At 37.5% G+C, this 23769-nt stretch overlaps 1 protein-coding gene across 2 annotated transcripts in view; it reads left to right on the forward strand.

Annotated features, from left to right (window-relative positions):
• ccdc120a (coiled-coil domain containing 120a) overlaps positions 1-23769 on the forward strand; it is a 137136-nt gene that overhangs the window by 76710 nt on the left and 36657 nt on the right. The gene's annotated exons all lie outside the window — the stretch shown is intronic.

Consider the following 23769-nt stretch of genomic DNA (forward strand, 5'->3'; position numbering starts at 1 on the left):
CCACTACAATACAACATGTATAATACCACCACTACAATACAACATGTATAATACCACCACTACAATACAACATGTATAATACCACCACTACAATACAACATGTATACTACCACCACTACAATACAACATGTTTAATACCACCACCACTACAATACAACATGTATAATACCACCACTACAATACAACATGTATAATACCACCACTACAATACAACATGTATAATACCACCACCACTACAATACAACATGTATAATACCACCACCACTACAATACAACATGTATAATACCACCACTACAATACAACATGTATAATACCACCACCACTACAATACAACATGTATAATACCACCACTACAATACAACATTTATAATACCACTACTACAATACAACATGTATAATACCACCACTACAATACAACATGTATAATACCACCACCACTACAATACAACATGTATAATACCACCACTACAATACAACATTTATAATACCACCACTACAATACAACATGTATAATACCACCACCACTACAATACAACATGTATAATACCACCACTACAATACAACATGTATAATACCACCACTACAATACAACATGTATAATACCACCACCACTACAATACAACATGTATAATACCACCACTACAATACAACATGTATAATACCACCACTACAACACAACATGTATAATACCACCACCACTACAATACAACATGTATAATACCACCACTACAATACAACATGTATAATACCACCACTACAATACAACATTTATAATACCACTACTACAATACAACATGTATAATACCACCACTACAATACAACATGTATAATACCACCACTACAATACAACATGTATAATACCACCACCACTACAATACAACATGTATAATACCACCACCACTACAATACAACATGTATAATACCACCACTACAATACAACATGTATAATACCACCACTACAATACAACATGTATAATACCACCACCACTACAATACAACATGTAAAATACCACCACCACTACAATACAACATGTATAATACCACCACTATAATACAACATGTATAATACCACCACTACAATACAACATGTATAATACCACCACCACTACAATACAACATGTATAATACCACCACCACTACAATACAACATGTATAATACCACCACTACAATACAACATGTATAATACCACCACTACAATACAACATGTATAATACCACCACTACAATACAACATGTATAATACTACCACTACAATACAACATGTATAATACCACCACTACAATACAACATGTATAATACCACCACCACTACAATACAACATGTATAATACCACCACTACAATACAACATGTATAATACCACCACTACAATACAACATGTATAATACCACCACTACAATACAACATGTATAATACTACCACTACAATACAACATGTATAATACCACCACTACAATACAACATGTATAATACCACCACTACAATACAACATGTATAATACCACCACTACAATACAACATGTATAATACCACCACTACAATACAACATGTATACTACCACCACTACAATACAACATGTTTAATACCACCACCACTACAATACAACATGTATAATACCACCACTACAATACAACATGTATAATACCACCACTACAATACAACATGTATAATACCACCACCACTACAATACAACATGTATAATACCACCACCACTACAATACAACATGTATAATACCACCACTACAATACAACATGTATAATACCACCACCACTACAATACAACATGTATAATACCACCACTACAATACAACATTTATAATACCACTACTACAATACAACATGTATAATACCACCACTACAATACAACATGTATAATACCACCACCACTACAATACAACATGTATAATACCACCACTACAATACAACATTTATAATACCACCACTACAATACAACATGTATAATACCACCACCACTACAATACAACATGTATAATACCACCACTACAATACAACATGTATAATACCACCACTACAATACAACATGTATAATACCACCACCACTACAATACAACATGTATAATACCACCACTACAATACAACATGTATAATACCACCACTACAACACAACATGTATAATACCACCACCACTACAATACAACATGTATAATACCACCACTACAATACAACATGTATAATACCACCACTACAATACAACATTTATAATACCACTACTACAATACAACATGTATAATACCACCACTACAATACAACATGTATAATACCACCACTACAATACAACATGTATAATACCACCACCACTACAATACAACATGTATAATACCACCACCACTACAATACAACATGTATAATACCACCACTACAATACAACATGTATAATACCACCACTACAATACAACATGTATAATACCACCACCACTACAATACAACATGTAAAATACCACCACCACTACAATACAACATGTATAATACCACCACTATAATACAACATGTATAATACCACCACTACAATACAACATGTATAATACCACCACCACTACAATACAACATGTATAATACCACCACCACTACAATACAACATGTATAATACCACCACCACTACAATACAACATGTATAATACCACCACCACTATAATACAACATGTATAATACCACCACTACAATACAACATGTATAATACCACCACCACTACAATACAACATGTATAATACCACCACCACTACAATACAACATGTATAATACCACCACTACAATATAACATGTATAATACCACCACTACAATACAACATGTATAATACCACCACCACTACAATACAACATGTATAATACCACCACTACAATACAACATGTATAATACCACCACTACAATACAACATGTATAATACCACCACCACTACAATACAACATGTATAATACCACCACTACAATACAACATGTATAATACCACCACTACAATACAACATGTATAATACTACCACTACAATACAACATGTATAATACCACCACTACAATACAACATGTATAATACCACTACTACAATACAACATGTATAATACCACCACTACAATACAACATGTATAATACCACCACTACAATACAACATGTATAATACCACCACCACTACAATACAACATGTATAATACCACCACCACTACAATACAACATGTATAATACCACCACTACAATACAACATGTATAATACCACCACTACAATACAACATGTATAATACCACCACTACAATACAACATGTATAATACCACCACCACTACAATACAACATGTATAATACCACCACTACAATACAACATGTACAATACCACCACTACAATACAACATGTATAATACCACCACTACAATACAACATGTATAATACCACCACTACAATACAACATGTATAATACCACCACTACAATACAACATGTATAATACCACCACCACTACAATACAACATGTATAATACCACCACCACTACAATACAACATGTATAATACCACCACCACTACAATACAACATGTATAATACCACCACTACAACACAACATGTATAATACCACCACCACTACAATACAACATGTATAATACCACCACTACAATACAACATGTATAATACCACTACTACTACAATACAACATGTATAATACCACCACCACTACAATACAACATGTATAATACCACCACTACAATACAACATGTATAATACCACCACTACAATACAACATGTATACTACCACCACTACAATACAACATGTATAATACCACCACTACAATACAACATGTATAATACCACCACTACAATACAACATGTATACTACCACCACTACAATACAACATGTATAATACCACCACTACAATACAACATGTATAATACCACCACTACAATACAACATGTATAATACCACCACTACAATACAACATGTATAATACCACCACCACTACAATACAACATGTATAATACCACCACTACAATACAACATGTATAATACCACCACTACAATACAACATGTATAATACCACCACTACAATACAACATGTATAATACCACCACCACTACAATACAACATGTATAATACCACCACTACAATACAACATGTATAATACCACCACTACAATACAACATGTATAATACCACCACCACTACAATACAACATGTATAATACCACCACTACAATACAACATGTATAATACCACTACTACAATACAACATGTATAATACCACCACTACAATACAACATGTATAATACCACCACTACAATACAACATGTATAATACCACCACCACTACAATACAACATGTATAATACCACCACTACAATACAACATGTATAATACCACTACTACAATACAACATGTATAATACCACTACTACAATACAACATGTATAATACCACCACTACAATACAACATGTATAATACCACCACCACTACAATACAACATGTATAATACCACCACCACTACAATACAACATGTATAATACCACCACTACAATACAACATGTATAATACCACCACTACAATACAACATGTATACCACCACCACTACAATACAACATGTATAATACCACCACTACAATACAACATGTATAATACCACCACCACTACAATACAACATGTATAATACCACCACTACAATACAACATGTATAATACCACCACTACAATACAACATGTATAATACCACCACTACAATACAACATGTATAATACCACCACTACAATACAACATGTATAATACCACCACTACAATACAACATGTATAATACCACCACCACCACAATACAACATGTATAATACCACCACTACAATACAACATGTATAATACCACCACTACAATACAACATGTATAATACCACCACTACAATACAACATGTATAATACCACCACTACAATACAACATGTATAATACCACCACTACAATACAACATGTATAATACCACCACTACAATACAACATGTATAATACCACCACCACTACAATACAACATGTATAATACCACCACTACAATACAACATGTATAATACCACCACTACAATACAACATGTATAATACCACCACCACTACAATACAACATGTATAATACCACCACTACAATACAACATGTATAATACTACCACTACAATACAACATGTATAATACCACCACTACAATACAACATGTATAATACCACCACCACTACAATACAACATGTATAATACCACCACCACTACAATACAACATGTATAATACCACCACTACAATACAACATGTATAATACCACCACTACAATACAACATGTATAATACCACCACTACAATACAACATGTATAATACCACCACTACAATACAACATGTATAATACCACTACTACAATACAACATGTATAATACCACCACTACAATACAACATGTATAATACCACCACTACAATACAACATGTATAATACCACCACTACAATACAACATGTATAATACCACCACTACAATACAACATGTATAATACCACCACTACAATACAACATGTATAATACCACCACTACAATACAACATGTATAATACCACCACTACAATACAACATGTATAATACCACCACTACAATACAACATGTATAATACCACCACCACTACAATACAACATGTATAATACCACCACTACAATACAACATGTATAATACCACCACCACTACAATACAACATGTATAATACCACCACCACTACAATACAACATGTATAATACCACCACTACAATACAACATGTATAATACCACCACTACAATACAACATGTATACTACCACCACTACAATACAACATGTATAATACCACCACCACTACAATACAACATGTATAATACCACCACTACAATACAACATGTATAATACCACCACTACAATACAACATGTATAATACCACCACTACAATACAACATGTATAATACCACCACTACAATACAACATGTATAATACCACCACTACAATATAACATGTATAATACCACCACTACAATACAACATGTATAATACCACCACTACAATACAACATGTATAATACCACCACTACAATACAACATGTATAATACCACCACTACAATACAACATGTATAATACCACCACTACAATACAACATGTATAATACCACCACTACAATACAACATGTATAATACCACCACCACTACAATACAACATGTATAATACCACCACTACAATACAACATGTATAATACCACCACCACTACAATACAACATGTATAATACCACCACTACAATACAACATGTATAATACCACCACTACAATACAACATGTATAATACCACCACTACAATACAACATGTATAATACCACCACTACAATACAACATGTATAATACCACCACCACTACAATACAACATGTATAATACCACCACCACTACAATACAACATGTATAATACCACCACTACAATACAACATGTATAATACCACCACTACAATACAACATGTATAATACCACCACTACAATACAACATGTATAATACCACCACTACAATACAACATGTATAATACCACCACTACAATACAACATGTATAATACCACCACTACAATACAACATGTATAATACCACCACTACAATACAACATGTATAATACCACCACTACAATACAACATGTATAATACCACCACTACAATACAACATGTATAATACCACCACTACAATACAACATGTATAATACCACCACCACTACAATACAACATGTATAATACCACCACTACAATACAACATGTATAATACCACCACTACAATACAACATGTATAATACCACCACCACAATACAACATGTATAATACCACCACTACAATACAACATACCACCCACTCTGAAACGAACTGCAGCTCTTTGTTAAGTGTTGCAGTCATTTCACTCTCTGTAGTAGCTGACTTGTATAGTGTTGAATCATCCACATACATAGACACATGGGCTTTACTCAGAGCCAGTGGCATGTCGGTAGTAAAGGTTGAAAAAAAGTAAGGGGCCTAAACAGCTGCCCTGGGGAATTCCTGATTCTACCTGGATTTGGTTGGCGAGTCTTCCAATAAAGAACGCCCTCTGTGTTCTGTTAGACAGGTAACTCTTTATCCACATTATAGCAGGGGGGGTGTAAAGCCATAACACATACGTTTTTCCAGCAGCAGACTATGATCCATAATGTCAAAAGCCACACTGAAGTCCAACAAAACAGCCTCCATAATCATTTTATTATCAATTTCTCTCACCCAGTCATCAGTCATTTTCAATGGAAATCTATTTTAGGTCACCACAAGGATAGTAAAACGTATGTGTGTGTGTGTGTGTGTGTGTGTGTGTGTGCGCACAGGGAGAAGATTTTGGGAGAAATCTAACGTGCACAGCAACAACAACAATTTCCTCAGCAAACAGCACCTCCCCCCAGCAAAACACACACACACACACACACACACACGTACACACCCTAGGAGTCTGACCAACATTGTCAATTAATGAATGAGTTCCATAGATTCTGTCAGACATTTGTATGTATTAATAGTTGGTTTTACAATAATTCATAATGGTATCTATGTCAATAGTGTCTGACTGTGTGTGTGTGTGTCTAACAGTGTGTGCGTCCCAAGTCACCAATCTCTCCTATCTCACCAAGTGGGCACTTGTTCACTTCCCTTCACTGATTTAAAAAGGAAATGACTGTTATAAGAAATATGGTGGAAACCTCCTCTAGCTCAACCCCAACGCTATGCTTTTAGATGTGTGGGAAGTAGCGATCGAGTGTTCACTTCAGGAGAAAGATGATATTATTGGGACTTACCCAGTGTCTTTTACCTTGAGTGAGCAATGGTAATATACAGCGTTTTGTCTAGTGTGTTTTCAAACCCAAACCCTGTTGACATAATGGGGGGGGGGGGGGGGGGGGTCATGGTGAGACTTCTCTCTCTGGCCATCTGGTCTGTTCTGCATTTCTGCTGCTCCTGCAAGGTAACGCGGGAACACACACACACTCTCTGTGTGCCAAAAGGATGAGTTTACCCCAGAGAGAGGGAGGGCAGGGTTCTGGCTGACAGTAGATGGTGATGGAAGAGGAGGATGTAGTGATGGAAGAGGAGGATGTAGGACCAACAGGGCTCTCCCTCCTCTCTGACCTTGTATTGTGGATTTATAATCTTATATAATATACAGATACCTTATTTTAATTTGACCATTCTATTGTTTCAGGGATTTTCCTGCTCAGCAGGAAATGTAAACTGTGTTCAAGGCTTAAAAAAAGGCTTCTAAAGTTTGTAATTTCCACTGAAATATTTCAGATTCATCCATTTAATTATAATCCAGATAATAATTCATATTTCCTGTTGCTGCAGGACTATTGTCTTGCTGTGAGAAATTGGTTCAAATAAAGACGCCATCTATTCATTCTATTCTATTCTATTCCATCTATTTATTCTATTCTATTCTATTCCATCTATTTATTCTATTCTATTCTATTCCATCTATTCATTCTATTCTATTCTATTCCATCTATTCATTCTATTCTATTCTATTCCATCTATTCATTCTATTCTATTCTATTCCATCTATTCATTCTATTCTATTCTATTCCATCTATTCATTCTATTCTATTCTATTCCATCTATTCATTCTATTCTATTCTATTCCATCTATTCATTCTATTCTATTCTATTCCATCTATTCATTCTATTCTATTCTATTCCATCTATTCATTCTATTCTATTCTATTCCATCTATTCATTCTATTCTATTCTATTCCATCTATTCATTCTATTCTATTCTATTCCATCTATTCATTCTATTCTATTCTATTCCATCTATTCATTCTATTCTATTCTATTCCATCTATTCATTCTATTCTATTCTATTCCATCTATTCATTCTATTCTATTCCATCTATTCATTCTATTCTATTCCATCTATTCATTCTATTCTATTCCATCTATTCATTCTATTCTATTCCATCTATTCATTCTATTCTATTCCATCTATTCATTCTATTCTATTCTATTCCATCTATTCATTCTATTCTATTCTATTCCATCTATTCATTCCATTCTATTCTATTCCATCTATTCATTCTATTCTATTCTATTCCATCTATTCATTCTATTCTATTCTATTCCATCTATTCATTCTATTCTATTCTATTCCATCTATTCATTCTATTCTATTCTATTCCATCTATTCATTCTATTCTATTCTATTCCATCTATTCATTCTATTCTATTCTATTCCATCTATTCATTCTATTCTATTCTATTCCATCTATTCATTCTATTCTATTCTATTCCATCTATTCATTCTATTCTATTCTATTCCATCTATTCATTCTATTCTATTCTATTCCATCTATTCATTCTATTCTATTCTATCTATTCATTCTATTCTATTCCATCTATTCATTCTATTCTATTCCATCTATTCATTCTATTCTATTCCATCTATTCATTCTATTCTATTCCATCTATTCATTCTATTCTATTCCATCTATTCATTCTATTCTATTCTATTCCATCTATTCATTCTATTCTATTCTATTCCATCTATTCATTCTATTCTATTCTATTCCATCTATTCATTCTATTCTATTCTATTCCATCTATTCATTCTATTCTATTCCATCTATTCATTCTATTCTATTCCATCTATTCATTCTATTCTATTCCATCTATTCATTCTATTCTATTCCATCTATTCATTCTATTCTATTCTATTCCATCTATTCATTCTATTCTATTCTATTCCATCTATTCATTCTATTCTATTCTATTCCATCTATTCATTCTATTCTATTCTATTCCATCTATTCATTCTATTCTATTCTATTCCATCTATTCATTCTATTCTATTCTATTCCATCTATTCATTCTATTCTATTCTATTCCATCTATTCATTCTATTCTATTCTATTCCATCTATTCATTCTATTCTATTCTATTCCATCTATTCATTCTATTCTATTCTATTCCATCTATTCATTCTATTCTATTCTATTCCATCTATTCATTCTATTCTATTCTATTCCATCTATTCATGTGCAGTAGATGATCCCCCACATTTCTTTGTTATTTCCACTCGGAGAGGATCCCGTCTTTCTGAGGAAAGTAGGATTCTATTTCAGTGACATGACTGGTGATGTGTATGGCTTCCCAGCTAGCTACAGTAGTACTGTTTGTTACTTTGCTGAAGGGGAAAGGCCTCCTCTGACTTCTAGGGACCTGGTAGAGGTGTGGTGTCTTTTCTCCTCCTCCTCCTCCTTCTTCTTCTTCTTCTTCTTCTTCTTCTTCTTGGTTGTTATCTCACATAATGCAAGGATTCTGTCAGTGACGCAATGGGTGGGGGAGAAAAAAATGTATATTATCATGGTAATGTCCCTAACAAGAAGATGTTGGACCACCCTGTGGTCGGGTCCCAAATGGAATTCTATTCCTGGCCTATATAGTGTATTACTTTTGACCAAGACCTATCATAGGGTACTAGCATAGTTCATAGAATACCAGTTTAAATGTATGTTGAGTTCTGCCTCTTCTTCAATCGGTTTAAATCTATGTTGAGTTCTGCCTCTTCTTCATTCGGTTTAAATCTATGTTGAGTTCTGCCTCTTCTTCATTCGGTTTAAATCTATGTTGAGTTCTGCCTCTTCTTCATTCGGTTTAAATGTATGTTGAGTTCTGCCTCTTCTTCAATCGGTTTAAATCTATGTTGAGTTCTGCCTCTTCTTCATTCGGTTTAAATCTATGTTGAGTTCTGCCTCTTCTTCATTCGGTTTAAATGTATGTTGAGTTCTGCCTCTTCTTCATTCGGTTTAAATGCATGTTGAGTTCTGCCTCTTCTTCAATCAGTTTAAATGGATATGGATCCCATGTTATGACCATCTACATCACGGCCGTAACCAGCAAGGGAATTTCATCAGTATTAATTTACCCCAGTGAGTGAATCTGTGGTGTAAGTCTATCCAGTATTAATTCACCCCAGTGAGTCTATGGTGTAAATCTATCCAGTATTAATTCACCCCAGTGAGTCTATGGTGTAAATCTATCCAGTATTAATTCACCCCAGTGAGTGAATCTATGGTGTAAGTCTATCCAGTATTAATTCACCCCAGTGAGTCTATGGTGTAAATCTATCCAGTATTAATTTACCCCAGTGAGTCTATGGTGTAAATCTATCCAGCCACATACAGACAGTACTGTAGCTCAGGCTCACAGTAGCACGAAGGATGGTGTATTACTGAGTGGTTTCTTCCCTAGAGAACTTGTTGTTGTCATACTCTTTTGGCCTGAAGAGCCACTGTTATATTGGGGTATAATAGTATGCATGCCTTTTTGTTCCTTTCTGCCTTAGCCCACCATAAGGCTAGCTCGACAACCCCCAATGTGTAGGTGTGTAACGGTGACCATTAGACGACCGACTAGCGCCAAAAGCATGCTGGCCGTTGGGCCTGGCACAAAATATTTGCCTGGGAAAAAAAACTGTGATCTTCCCAGTGCTATAGTGCCTTTGGAAAGTATTCAGACCCCTTCACCTTTTCCCCCATTTTGTTACGTTACAGCCTTATTCTAAAAAAGATCAAATTGTTTTTGTCCCTCAACAATCTACACACATTGATCCATAATGACAAAGCAAAAACAGTTATAAAAAAAATATATATATTTTTTTTGCAAATTGGTATAATTTTTTTACAATTTAAATATCACATTTACATAACTATTCAGAACCTTTACTCAGTACTTTGTCAAGTTTGGCACACCTGTATTTGGGGAGTTTCTCCCATTCTTGCTGTTTGGGGTTTTAGGCTGGTTTTCTGTACAGCACTCTGTGACATCGGCTCTATGTAAGAAGGGCTTAATAAATACATTTGATTGAATGATTGATGAAGAACACTGAAGGTCTTGGGGACCTTTAACGCTGCAGACATGTTTTGGTACCCTTCCCCAGATCTGTGCCTCGACACAATCCTGTCTCTGAGCTCTACAGACAATTCCTTGGACCTCATGGCTTGGTTTTTATGCTGACATGCACTGTCAACTGTGGGACCTTATATAGACAGGTGTGTGCCTTTACAAATCATGTCCAATCAATTGACTTTACCACAGGTGGACTCCAATCAAGATGTAGAAACATCTCAAGGATGATCAATGGAAACAGGATGATCAATTTCAAGTCTCATAGCAAATACTTACGTGAATAAGGTGTTTTTGTTTTATATGAAAATACCTTTTTCGCTTTGTCATTATGGGGTATTGAGTCATTATGGGGTATTGTATCATTATGGGGTATTGAGTCATTATGGGGTATTGAGTCATTATGGGGTAGTGTGTCATTATGAGGTATTGTATCATTATGGGTTAGTGTATCATTATGGGTTAGTGTGTCATTATGGGGTATTGTGTCATTATGGGGTAGTGTGTCATTATGGGGTATTGTATCATTATGGGGTAGTGTGTCATTATGGGGTAGTGTGTCATTATGGGGTAGTGTGTCATTATGGGGTAGTGTGTCATTATGGGGTATTGTGTCATTATGGGGTATTGAGTCATTATGGGGTAGTGTGTCATTATGAGGTATTGTATCATTATGGGTTAGTGTGTCATTATGGGGTATTGTGTCATTATGGGGTATTGTATCATTATGGGGTATTGAGTCATTATGGGGTATTGTATAATTATGGGGTAGTGTGTCATTATGGGGTATTGTATCATTATGGGGTAGTGTGTCATTATGAGGTATTGTATCATTATGGGTTAGTGTGTCATTATGGGGTATTGTGTCATTATGGGGTATTGTATCATTATGGGTTAGTGTGTCATTATGGGGTAGTGTGTCATTATGGGGTAGTGTGTCATTATGGGGTAGTGTGTCATTATGGGGTAGTGTGTCATTATGGGGTATTGTGTCATTATGGGGTATTGAGTCATTATGGGGTATTGAGTCATTATGGGGTAGTGTGTCATTATGGGGTAGTGTGTCATTATGGGGTATTGTATCATTATGGGGTAGTGTGTCATTATGGGGTATTGTATCATTATGGGGTAGTGTGTCATTATGGGGTAGTGTGTCATTATGGGGTATTGTGTCATTATGGGGTATTGAGTCATTATGGGGTAGTGTGTCATTATGGGTTAGTGTGTCATTATGGGTTAGTGTGTCATTATGGGGTATTGAGTCATTATGGGGTATTGAGTCATTATGGGGTATTGTATCATTATGGGGTATTGAGTCATTATGGGGTATTGAGTCATTATGGGGTATTGGGTCATTATGGGGTATTGTGTCATTATGGGGTATTGTGTCATTATGGGGTATTGAGTCATTATGGGGTTTTGAGTCATTATGGGGTATTGTGTCATTATGGGGTATTGTGTCATTATGGGGTAGTGTGTCATTATGGGGTAGTGTGTCATTATGGGGTATTGTGTCATTATGGGGTATTATGTCATTATGGGGTTTTGAGTCATTATGGGGTATTGTGTAATTATGGGTATTGTGTCATTATGGGGTATTGTGTCATTATGGGGTATTGTGTCATTATGGGGTATTGAGTCATTATGGGGTATTGAGTCACTGTGTCATTATGGGGTATTGAGTCATTGAGTCATTATGGGGTATTGTGTCGTTATGGGGTATTGAGTCATTATGGGGTATTGAGTCATTATGTGGTGTTATGGGGTATTGTGTTATGGGGTAGTGTGTCATTATGGGGTATTGAGTCGTTATGGGTTATTGTGGTGTTATGGGGTATTGAGTCATTATGGGGTATTGAGTCATTATGGGGTATTGTGTCATTATGGGGCATTGAGTCATTATGGGGTATTGAGTCATTATGTGGTAGTGTGTCATTATGGGGTAGTGTGTCATTATGGGGTAGTGTGTCATTATGGGGTATTGTGTCATTATGGGGTTTTGAGTCATTATGGGGTATTGTGTAATTATGGGTATTGTGTCATTATGGGGTATTGAGTCATTATGGGGTATTGAGTCACTGTATCATTATGGGGTATTGAGTCATTGAGTCATTATTGGGTATTGAGTCATTATGGGGTATTGTGTCGTTATGGGGTATTGAGTCATTATGGGGTATTGAGTCATTATGTGGTATTGAGTCATTATGGGGTATTGAGTCATTATGGGGTAGTGTGTCATTATGGGGTATTGAGTCATTATGTGGTAGTGAGTCATTATGGGGTATTGTGTTGTTATGGGGTAGTGTGTCATTATGGGGTATTGAGTCGTTATGGGGTATTGTGTTTTTATGGGGTATTGAGTCATTATGGGGTATTGTGTCATTATGGGGTATTGAGTCATTATGGGGTATTGAGTCATTATGGGGTAGTGAGTCATTATGGGGTAGTGTGTCATTATGGGGTATTGTGTCATTATGGGGTAGGGTGTCATTATGGGTTAGTGTGTCATTATGGGTTAGTGTGTCATTATGGGGTATTGTATCATTATGGGGTAGTGTGTCATTATGGGGTAGTGTGTCATTATGGTTTAGTGTGTCATTATGGTTTAGTGTGTCATTATGGTTTAGTGTGTCATTATGGGGTATTGTATCATTATGGGGTATTGTGTCATTATGGGGTATTGTGTCATTATGGGGTAGTGTGTCATTATGGGGTATTGTATCATTATGGGGTAGTGTGTCATTATGGGTTAGTGTGTCATTATGGGTTAGTGTGTCATTATGGGTTAGTGTGTCATTATGGGTTAGTGTGTCATTATGGGGTATTGTGTCATTATGGGGTATTGTGTCATTATGGGGTATTGTATCATTATGGGGTATTGTGTCATTATGGGGTATTGTGTCATTATGGGGTATTATATCATTATGGGTTAGTGTGTCATTATGGGGTAGTGTGTCATTATGAGGTATTGTGTCATTATGGGGTATTGTATCATTATGGGGTATTGTGTCATTATGGGGTATTGTGTCATTATGGGGTAGTGTGTCATTATGGGGTATTGTGTCATTATGGGGTAGTGTGTCATTATGGGGTATTGTGTTGTTATGGGGTATTGAGTCATGTGGTATTGTGTCATTATGGGTTAGTGTGTGTAGATTAAGGACCTTTTTTATTATTAATTTTAGAAGAAGGCTGTAACATAAAATGTGGAAAAACGGAAGGGCTCTGAATACTTTACGAATGCACTGTATTCCCAGTGACATTCCCAGTGACATTCCCAGTGATTTTCTCAGTGACATTCCCAGTGATTTTCTCAGTGACATTCCCAGTGACATTCCCAGTGATTTTCCCAGTGACATTCCCAGTGATATTCTCAGTGACATTCCCAGTGATATTCCCCGTGACATTCCCAGTGACATTCCCAGTGATATTCCCTGTGACATTCCCAGTGATTTTCTCAGTGACATTCCCAGTGATATTCCCAGTGATATTCCCAGTGATATTCCCAGTGACATTCCCAGTGATTTTCTCAGTGACATTCCCAGTGATATTCTCAGTGACATTCCCAGTGATATTCCCAGTGATATTCCCAGTGACATTCCCAGTGATATTCCCTGTGACATTCCCAGTGATTTTCTCAGTGACATTCCCAGTGATATTCCCAGTGATATTCCCAGTGATATTCCCAGTGATATTCCCAGTGATATTCCCAGTGACATTCCCAGTGATTTTCTCAGTGACATTCCCAGTGACATTCTCAGTGACATTCCCAGTGATATGCTCAGTGATTTTCTCAGTGACATTCCCAGTGATATGCTCAGTGACATTCCCAGTGACATTCCCAGTGATATTCTCAGTGATATTCTCAGTGACATTCCCAGTGATATTCTCAGTGACATTCCCAGTGATTTTCTCAGTGACATTCCCAGTGACATTCCCAGTGACATTCTCTGTGACATTCTCTGATATTCTCAGTGACATTCTCAGTGATATTCTCAGTGACATTCTCAGTGATATTCTCAGTGATATTCTCAGTGACATTCTCAGTGATATTCCCAGTGACATTCCCAGTAACATTCAATGATATTCCCAGTGGGGAGGAGACGAGAGGAAAGGAGACTGGAGGGGAGAGAACAGGGGAGGAGAGGAGACGGGAGGAAAGGAGAGGGAACAGGAGGAGAGGAGGGGGGAGGGGAGAGAACAGGAGGGGAGGGTCGGCCATGTGGAAACACAGCAGCTGTATCCACTTTCCCTTGTTAGTGTGGGCTTAATCAATACAGGCATGCTCTCTCTCTCTCTGTGTGTGTGGGGGGGGGGGATCAGGCTGTACTCTGGGTCTAGGGCAGACAACAAACTGCTGAGTTGTGACTTTGTTGTTGTAGGAGGTAGACACACAGCAGGGTGGAGGAGGTAGGAGGGTGGAGGAGGTAGACACATAGCAGGGTGGAGGAGGTAGAGGGGTGGAGGAGGTAGACACACAGCAGGGTGGAGGAGGTAGACACACAGCAGGGTGGAGGAGGTAGAGGGGTGGAGGAGGTAGACACCCAGCAGGGTGTGTGTGTGTGGGGGGGGGGGATCAGGCTGTACTCTGGGTCTAGGGCAGACAACAAACTGCTGAGTTGTGACTTTGTTGTTGTAGGAGGTAGACACACAGCAGGGTGGAGGAGGTAGGAGGGTGGAGGAGGTAGACACACAGCAGGGTGGAGGAGGTAGAGGGGTGGAGGAGGTAGACACACAGCAGGGTGGAGGAGGTAGACACACAGCAGGGGGGAGGAGGTAGAAAGGTGGAGGAGGTAGACACACAGCAGGGTGGAGGAGGTAGACACACAGCAGGGTGGAGGAGGTAGACACATAGCAGGATTGAGGAGGTAGAGGGGTGGAGGAGGTAGACACACAGCAGGGTGGAGGAGGTAGACACACAGCAGAGTGGAGGAGGTAGACACACAGCAGGGTGGAGGAGGTAGACACACAGCAGGGTGGAGGAGGTAGAGGGGTGGAGGAGGTAGACACACAGCAGGGTGGAGGAGGTAGACACACAGCAGGGGGGAGGAGGTAGACACACAGCAGGGTGGAGGAGGTAGAAAGGTGGAGGAGGTAGACACACAGCAGGGTGGAGGAGGTAGACACACAGCAGGGTGGAAGAGGTAGACACACAGCAGGGTGGAGGAGGTAGACACACAGCAGGGTGGAAGAGGTAGACACACAGCAGGGTGGAAGAGGTAGACACACAGCAGGGTGGAGGAGGTAGACACACAGCAGGATGGAGGAGGTAGAGGGGTGGAGGAGGTAGACACATAACAGGGTGGAGGAGGTAGACACAGCAGGGTGGAGGAGGTAGACACACAGCAGGGTGGAGGAGGTAGACACACAGCAGGGTGGAGGAGGTAGACACACAGCAGGGTGGAGGAGGTAGACACACAGCAGGGTGGAGGAGGTAGACACACAGCAGGGTGGAGGAGGTAGACACACAGCAGGGTGGAGGAGGTAGACACACAGCAGGGTGGAGGAGGTAGACACACAGCAGGGTGGAGGAGGTAGACACACAGCAGGGTGGAGGAGGTAGAGGGGTGGAGGAGGTAGACACTCATCAGTGACATCAGGGTCTGTATCATCAGTGATATCAGGGTCTGTATCATCAGTGATATACAGGGTCTGTATCATCAGGGTCTGCATCATCAGTTATACCAGGGTCTATATCATCAGTGATATCAGGATCTATATCATGAGGGTCTATATCATCAGTGATATCAGGGTCTATATCATCAGGGTCTATATCATCAGGGTCTGTATCACCAGGGTCTGCATCATCAGTGATATCAGGGTCTGTGATATCATGGTCTGTATCATCAGTGATATCAGGGTCTATATCATCAGGGTCTGTATCATCAGGGTCTGTATCATCAGTGATATCAGGGTCTATATCATCAGGGTCTGTATCATCAGGGTCTGTATCATCAGGGTCTGTATCATCAGTGATATCAGGGTCTGTATCATCAGGGTCTGTATCATCAGGGTCTGCATCATCAGTGATACCAGGGTCTATATCATCAGTGATATCAGGGTCTGTATCATCAGGGTCTGCATCATCAGTGATACCAGGGTTTATATCATCAGTGATATCAGGGTCTATATCATCAGGGTCTGTATCATCAGGGTCTGTATCATCAGGGTCTATATCATCAGGGTCTGTATCATCAGGGTCTGTATCATCAGGGTCTATGTCATCAGGGTCTGTATCATCAGGGTCTATATCACCAGGGTCTGTATCATCAGTGATCTCAGTGTCTATATCATCAGGGTCTGTATCATCAGGGTCTGTATCATCAGGGTCTATATCATCAGGATCTGTATCATCAGGGTCTATGTCATCAGGGTCTATGTCATCAGGGTCTGTATCATCAGGGTCTATATCATCAGGGTCTGTATCATCAGGGTCTGTATCATCAGGGTCTATGTCATCAGGGTCTATGTCATCAGGGTCTGTATCATCAGTGATATCAGTGTCTATATCATCAGTGTCTATATCATCAGTGTCGATATCATCAGGGTCTGTATCATCAGGGTCTGTATCATCAGGGTCTATATCATCAGGGTCTGTATCATCAGGGTCTGTATCATCAGGGTCTGTATCATCAGGGTCTATATCATCAGGGTCTGTATCATCAGGGTCTGTATCATCAGTGATATCAGGGTCTGTATCATCAGGGTCTGTATCATCAGGGTCTATATCTTCAGGGTCTCTATCATCGGTAGGTATTATAGGTTGTTATATTATTATATTGAGAAGGTATAGACAGGTATTATGTTGAGAAGGTGTAGACAGGTATTATATTGAGAAGGTGTAGACAGGTATTATATTGAGAAGGTGTAGACAGGTATTATATTGAGAAGGTCTAGACAGGTATTATATTGAGAAGGTGTAGACAGGTATTATATTGAGAAGGTGTAGACAGGTATTATATTGAGAAGGTGTAGACAGGTATTATATTGAGGTGTAGACAGGTATTATATTGAGAAGGTGTAGACAGGTATTATATTGAGAAGGTGTAGACAGGTATTATGTTGAGAAGGTGTAGACAGGTATTATATTGAGAAGGTATTATATTGAGAAGGTGTAGACAGGTATTATATTGAGAAGGTGTAGACAGGTATTATATTGAGAAGGTGTAGACAGGTATTATATTGAGAAGGTGTAGACAGGTATTATATTGAGAAGGTGTAGACAGGTATTATGTTGAGAAGGTGTAGACATGTATTATATTGAGAAGGTGTAGACAGGTATTATATTGAGAAGGTGTAGACAGGTATTATATTGAGAAGGTCTAGACAGGTATTATATTGAGAAGGTGTAGACAGGTATTATATTGAGAAGGTGTAGACAGGTATTATATTGAGAAGGTGTAGACAGGTATTATGTTGAGAAGGTGTAGACAGGTATTATGTTGAGAAGGTGTAGACAGGTATTATGTTGAGAAGGTGTAGACAGGTATTATGTTGAGAAGGTGTAGACAGGTATTATGTTGAGAAGGTGTAGACAGGTATTATATTGAGAAGGTGTAGACAGGTATTATATTGAGAAGGTGTAGACAGGTATTATATTGAGAAGGTATTATATTGAGAAGGTGTAGACAGGTATTATGTTGATAAGGTGTAGACAGGTATTATATTGAGAAGGTGTAGACAGGTATTATATTGAGAAGGTCTAGACAGGTATTATGTTGAGAAGGTGTAGACAGGTATTATGTTGAGAAGGTGTAGACAGGTATTATATTGAGAAGGTCTAGACAGGTATTATGTTGAGAAGGTGTAGACAGGTATTATGTTGAGAAGGTATTATATTGAGAAGGTCTAGACAGGTATTATATTGAGAAGGTGTAGACAGGTATTATGTTGAGAAGGTGTAGACAGGTATTATATTGAGAAGGTATTATATTGAGGTGTAGACAGGTATTATATTGAGAAGGTGTAGACAGGTATTATATTGAGAAGGTGTAGACAGGTATTATGTTGAGAAGGTGTAGACAGGTATTATGTTGAGAAGGTGTAGACAGGTATTATGTTGAGAAGGTGTAGACAGGTATTATATTGAGAAGGTGTAGACAGGTATTATGTTGAGAAGGTGTAGACAGGTATTATATTGAGAAGGTCTAGACAGGTATTATATTGAGAAGGTGTAGACAGGTATTATATTGAGAAGGTATTATATTGAGAAGGTATTATATTGAGAAGGTATTATATTGAGAAGGTATTATATTGAGAAGGTGTAGACAGGTATTATGTTGAGAAGGTGTAGACAGGTATTATATTGAGAAGGTGTAGACAGGTATTATGTTGAGAAGGTGTAGACAGGTATTATATTGAGGTGTAGACAGGTATTATATTGAGAAGGTGTAGACAGGTATTATGTTGAGAAGGTATTATATTGAGGTGTAGACAGGTATTATATTGAGAAGGTGTAGACAGGTATTATGTTGAGAAGGTGTAGACAGGTATTATATTGAGGTGTAGACAGGTATTATATTGAGAAGGTGTAGACAGGTATTATATTGAGGTGTAGACAGGTATTATATTGAGAAGGTGTAGACAGGTATTATGTTGAGAAGGTATTATATTGAGGTGTAGACAGGTATTATATTGAGAAGGTGTAGACAGGTATTATATTGAGGTGTAGACAGGTATTATATTGAGAAGGTGTAGACAGGTATTATATTGAGAAGGTGTAGACAGGTATTATATTGAGAAGGTGTATACAGGTATTATGTTGAGAAGGTGTAGACAGGTATTATGTTGAGAAGGTGTAGACAGGTATTATGTTGAGAAGGTGTAGACAGGTATTATATTGAGAAGGTGTAGACAGGTATTATATTGAGAAGGTGTAGACAGGTATTATATTGAGAAGGTCTAGACAGGTATTATATTGAGAAGGTGTAGACAGGTATTATATTGAGAAGGTATTATATTGAGAAGGTATTATATTGAGAAGGTATTATATTGAGAAGGTGTAGACAGGTATTATATTGAGAAGGTATAGACAGGTATTATATTGAGAAGTTGTAGACAGGTATTATATTGAGAAGGTGTAGACAGGTATTATATTGAGAAGGTGTAGACAGGTATTATATTGAGAAGGTGTAGACAGGTATTATATTGAGAAGGTGTAGACAGGTATTATGTTGAGAAGGTGTAGACAGGTATTATGTTGAGAAGGTGTAGACAGGTATTATGTTGAGAAGGTGTAGACAGGTATTATATTGAGAAGGTGTAGACAGGTATTATATTGAGAAGGTGTAGACAGGTATTATATTGAGAAGGTGTAGACAGGTATTATGTTGAGAAGGTGTAGACAGGTATTATATTGAGAAGGTGTAGACAGGTATTATGTTGAGAAGGTGTAGACAGGTATTATGTTGAGAAGGTGTAGACAGGTATTATATTGAGAAGGTATTATATTGAGAAGGTGTAGATAGGTATTATATTGAGAAGGTGTAGACAGGTATTATATTGAGAAGGTGTATACAGGTATTATATTGAGAAGGTGTAGACAGGTATTATATTGAGAAGGTGTAGACAGGTATTATATTGAGAAGGTATTATATTGAGAAGGTGTAGACAGGTATTATATTGAGAAGGTGTAGACAGGTATTATGTTGAGAAGGTGTAGACAGGTATTATGTTGAGAAGGTGTAGACAGGTATAATATTGAGAAGGTGTAGACAGGTATTATATTGAGAAGGTGTAGACAGGTATTATGTTGAGAAGGTGTAGACAGGTATTATGTTGAGAAGGTGTAGACAGGCATTATATTGAGAAGGTGTAGACATGTATTATGTTGAGAAGGTGTAGACAGGTATTATGTTGAGAAGGTGTAGACAGGCATTATATTGAGAAGGTCTAGACAGGTATTATGTTGAGAAGGTGTTATATTGAGAAGGTGTAGACAGGTATTATGTTGAGAAGGTGTAGACAGGTATTATGTTGAGAAGGTGTATACAGGTATTATGTTGAGAAGGTGTAGACAGGTATTATATTGAGAAGGTGTAGACAGGTATTATATTGAGAAGGTGTAGACAGGTATTATATTGAGAAGGTGTAGACAGGTATTATATTGAGAAGGTGTAGACAGGTATTATATTGAGAAGGTGTAGACAGGTATTATGTTGAGAAGGTGTAGACAGGTATTATGTTGAGAATGTGTAGACAGGTATTATGTTGAGAAGGTGTAGACAGGTATTATGTTGATAAGGTGTAGACAGGTATTATGTTGATAAGGTGTAGACAGGTATTATGTTGATAAGGTGTAGACAGGTATTATATTGAGAAGGTGTAGACAGGTATTATGTTGAGAAGGTGTAGACAGGTATTATGTTGATAAGGTGTAGACAGGTATTATGTTGATAAGGTGTAGACAGGTATTATGTTGATAAGGTGTAGACAGGTATTATGTTGAGAAGGTGTAGACAGGTATTATGTTGAGAAGGTGTAGACAGGTATTATATTGAGAAGGTGTAGACAGGTATTATGTTGAGAAGGTGTAGACAGGTATTATGTTGAGAAGGTGTAGACAGGTATTATATTGAGAAGGTGTAGACAGGTATTATATTGAGAAGGTCTAGACAGGTATTATATTGAGAAGGTGTAGACAGGTATTATGTTGAGAAGGTGTAGACAGGTATTATGTTGAGAAGGTGTAGACAGGTATTATATTGAGAAGGTGTAGACAGGTATTATGTTGAGAAGGTGTAGACAGGTATTATATTGAGAAGGTATTATATTGAGAAGGTGTAGACAGGTATTATATTGATAAGGTGTAGACAGGTATTATGTTGAGAAGGTGTAGACAGGTATTATATTGAGGTGTAGACAGGTATTATATTGAGAAGGTGTAGACAGGTATTATATTGATAAGGTGTAGACAGGTATTATGTTGAGAAGGTGTAGACAGGTATTATGTTGATAAGGTGTAGACAGGTATTATGTTGAGAAGGTGTAGACAGGTATTATGTTGAGAAGGTGTAGACAGGTATTATATTGAGAAGGTGTAGACAGGTATTATATTGAGAAGGTGTAGACAGGTATTATGTTGAGAAGGTGTAGACAGGTATTATGTTGAGAAGGTGTAGACAGGTATAATATTGAGAAGGTGTAGACAGGTATTATATTGAGAAGGTGTAGACAGGTATTATGTTGAGAAGGTGTAGACAGGTATTATGTTGAGAAGGTGTAGACAGGCATTATATTGAGAAGGTGTAGACATGTATTATGTTGAGAAGGTGTAGACAGGTATTATGTTGAGAAGGTGTAGACAGGCATTATATTGAGAAGGTCTAGACAGGTATTATGTTGAGAAGGTGTTATATTGAGAAGGTGTAGACAGGTATTATGTTGAGAAGGTGTAGACAGGTATTATGTTGAGAAGGTGTATACAGGTATTATGTTGAGAAGGTGTAGACAGGTATTATATTGAGAAGGTGTAGACAGGTATTATATTGAGAAGGTCTAGACAGGTATTATATTGAGAAGGTGTAGACAGGTATTATATTGAGAAGGTGTAGACAGGTATTATATTGAGAAGGTGTAGACAGGTATTATATTGAGAAGGTGTAGACAGGTATTATGTTGAGAAGGTCTAGACAGGTATTTATGTATTTTGGAATGTGTTGTGGAAACAGGACAGCAGCAGACACACACACACACACACACACACACACACACACACACACACACACACACACCATCAGCAGGCACCATGTGAAACAAATGGTAAAACAAATAGCCTCCCTCTACCTTCCTCCTCCTCTACCTTCCTCCTCCTCTACCTTCCTCTACCTTCCTCCTCCTCTACCTTCCTCTGCCTCTACCTTCCTCCTCCTCTAC

This window comes from Oncorhynchus mykiss, chromosome 9 (assembly GCF_057628025.1).
Source record: "Oncorhynchus mykiss isolate SJ-2025 chromosome 9, ASM5762802v1, whole genome shotgun sequence".
Lineage (NCBI taxonomy): Eukaryota > Metazoa > Chordata > Actinopteri > Salmoniformes > Salmonidae > Oncorhynchus > Oncorhynchus mykiss.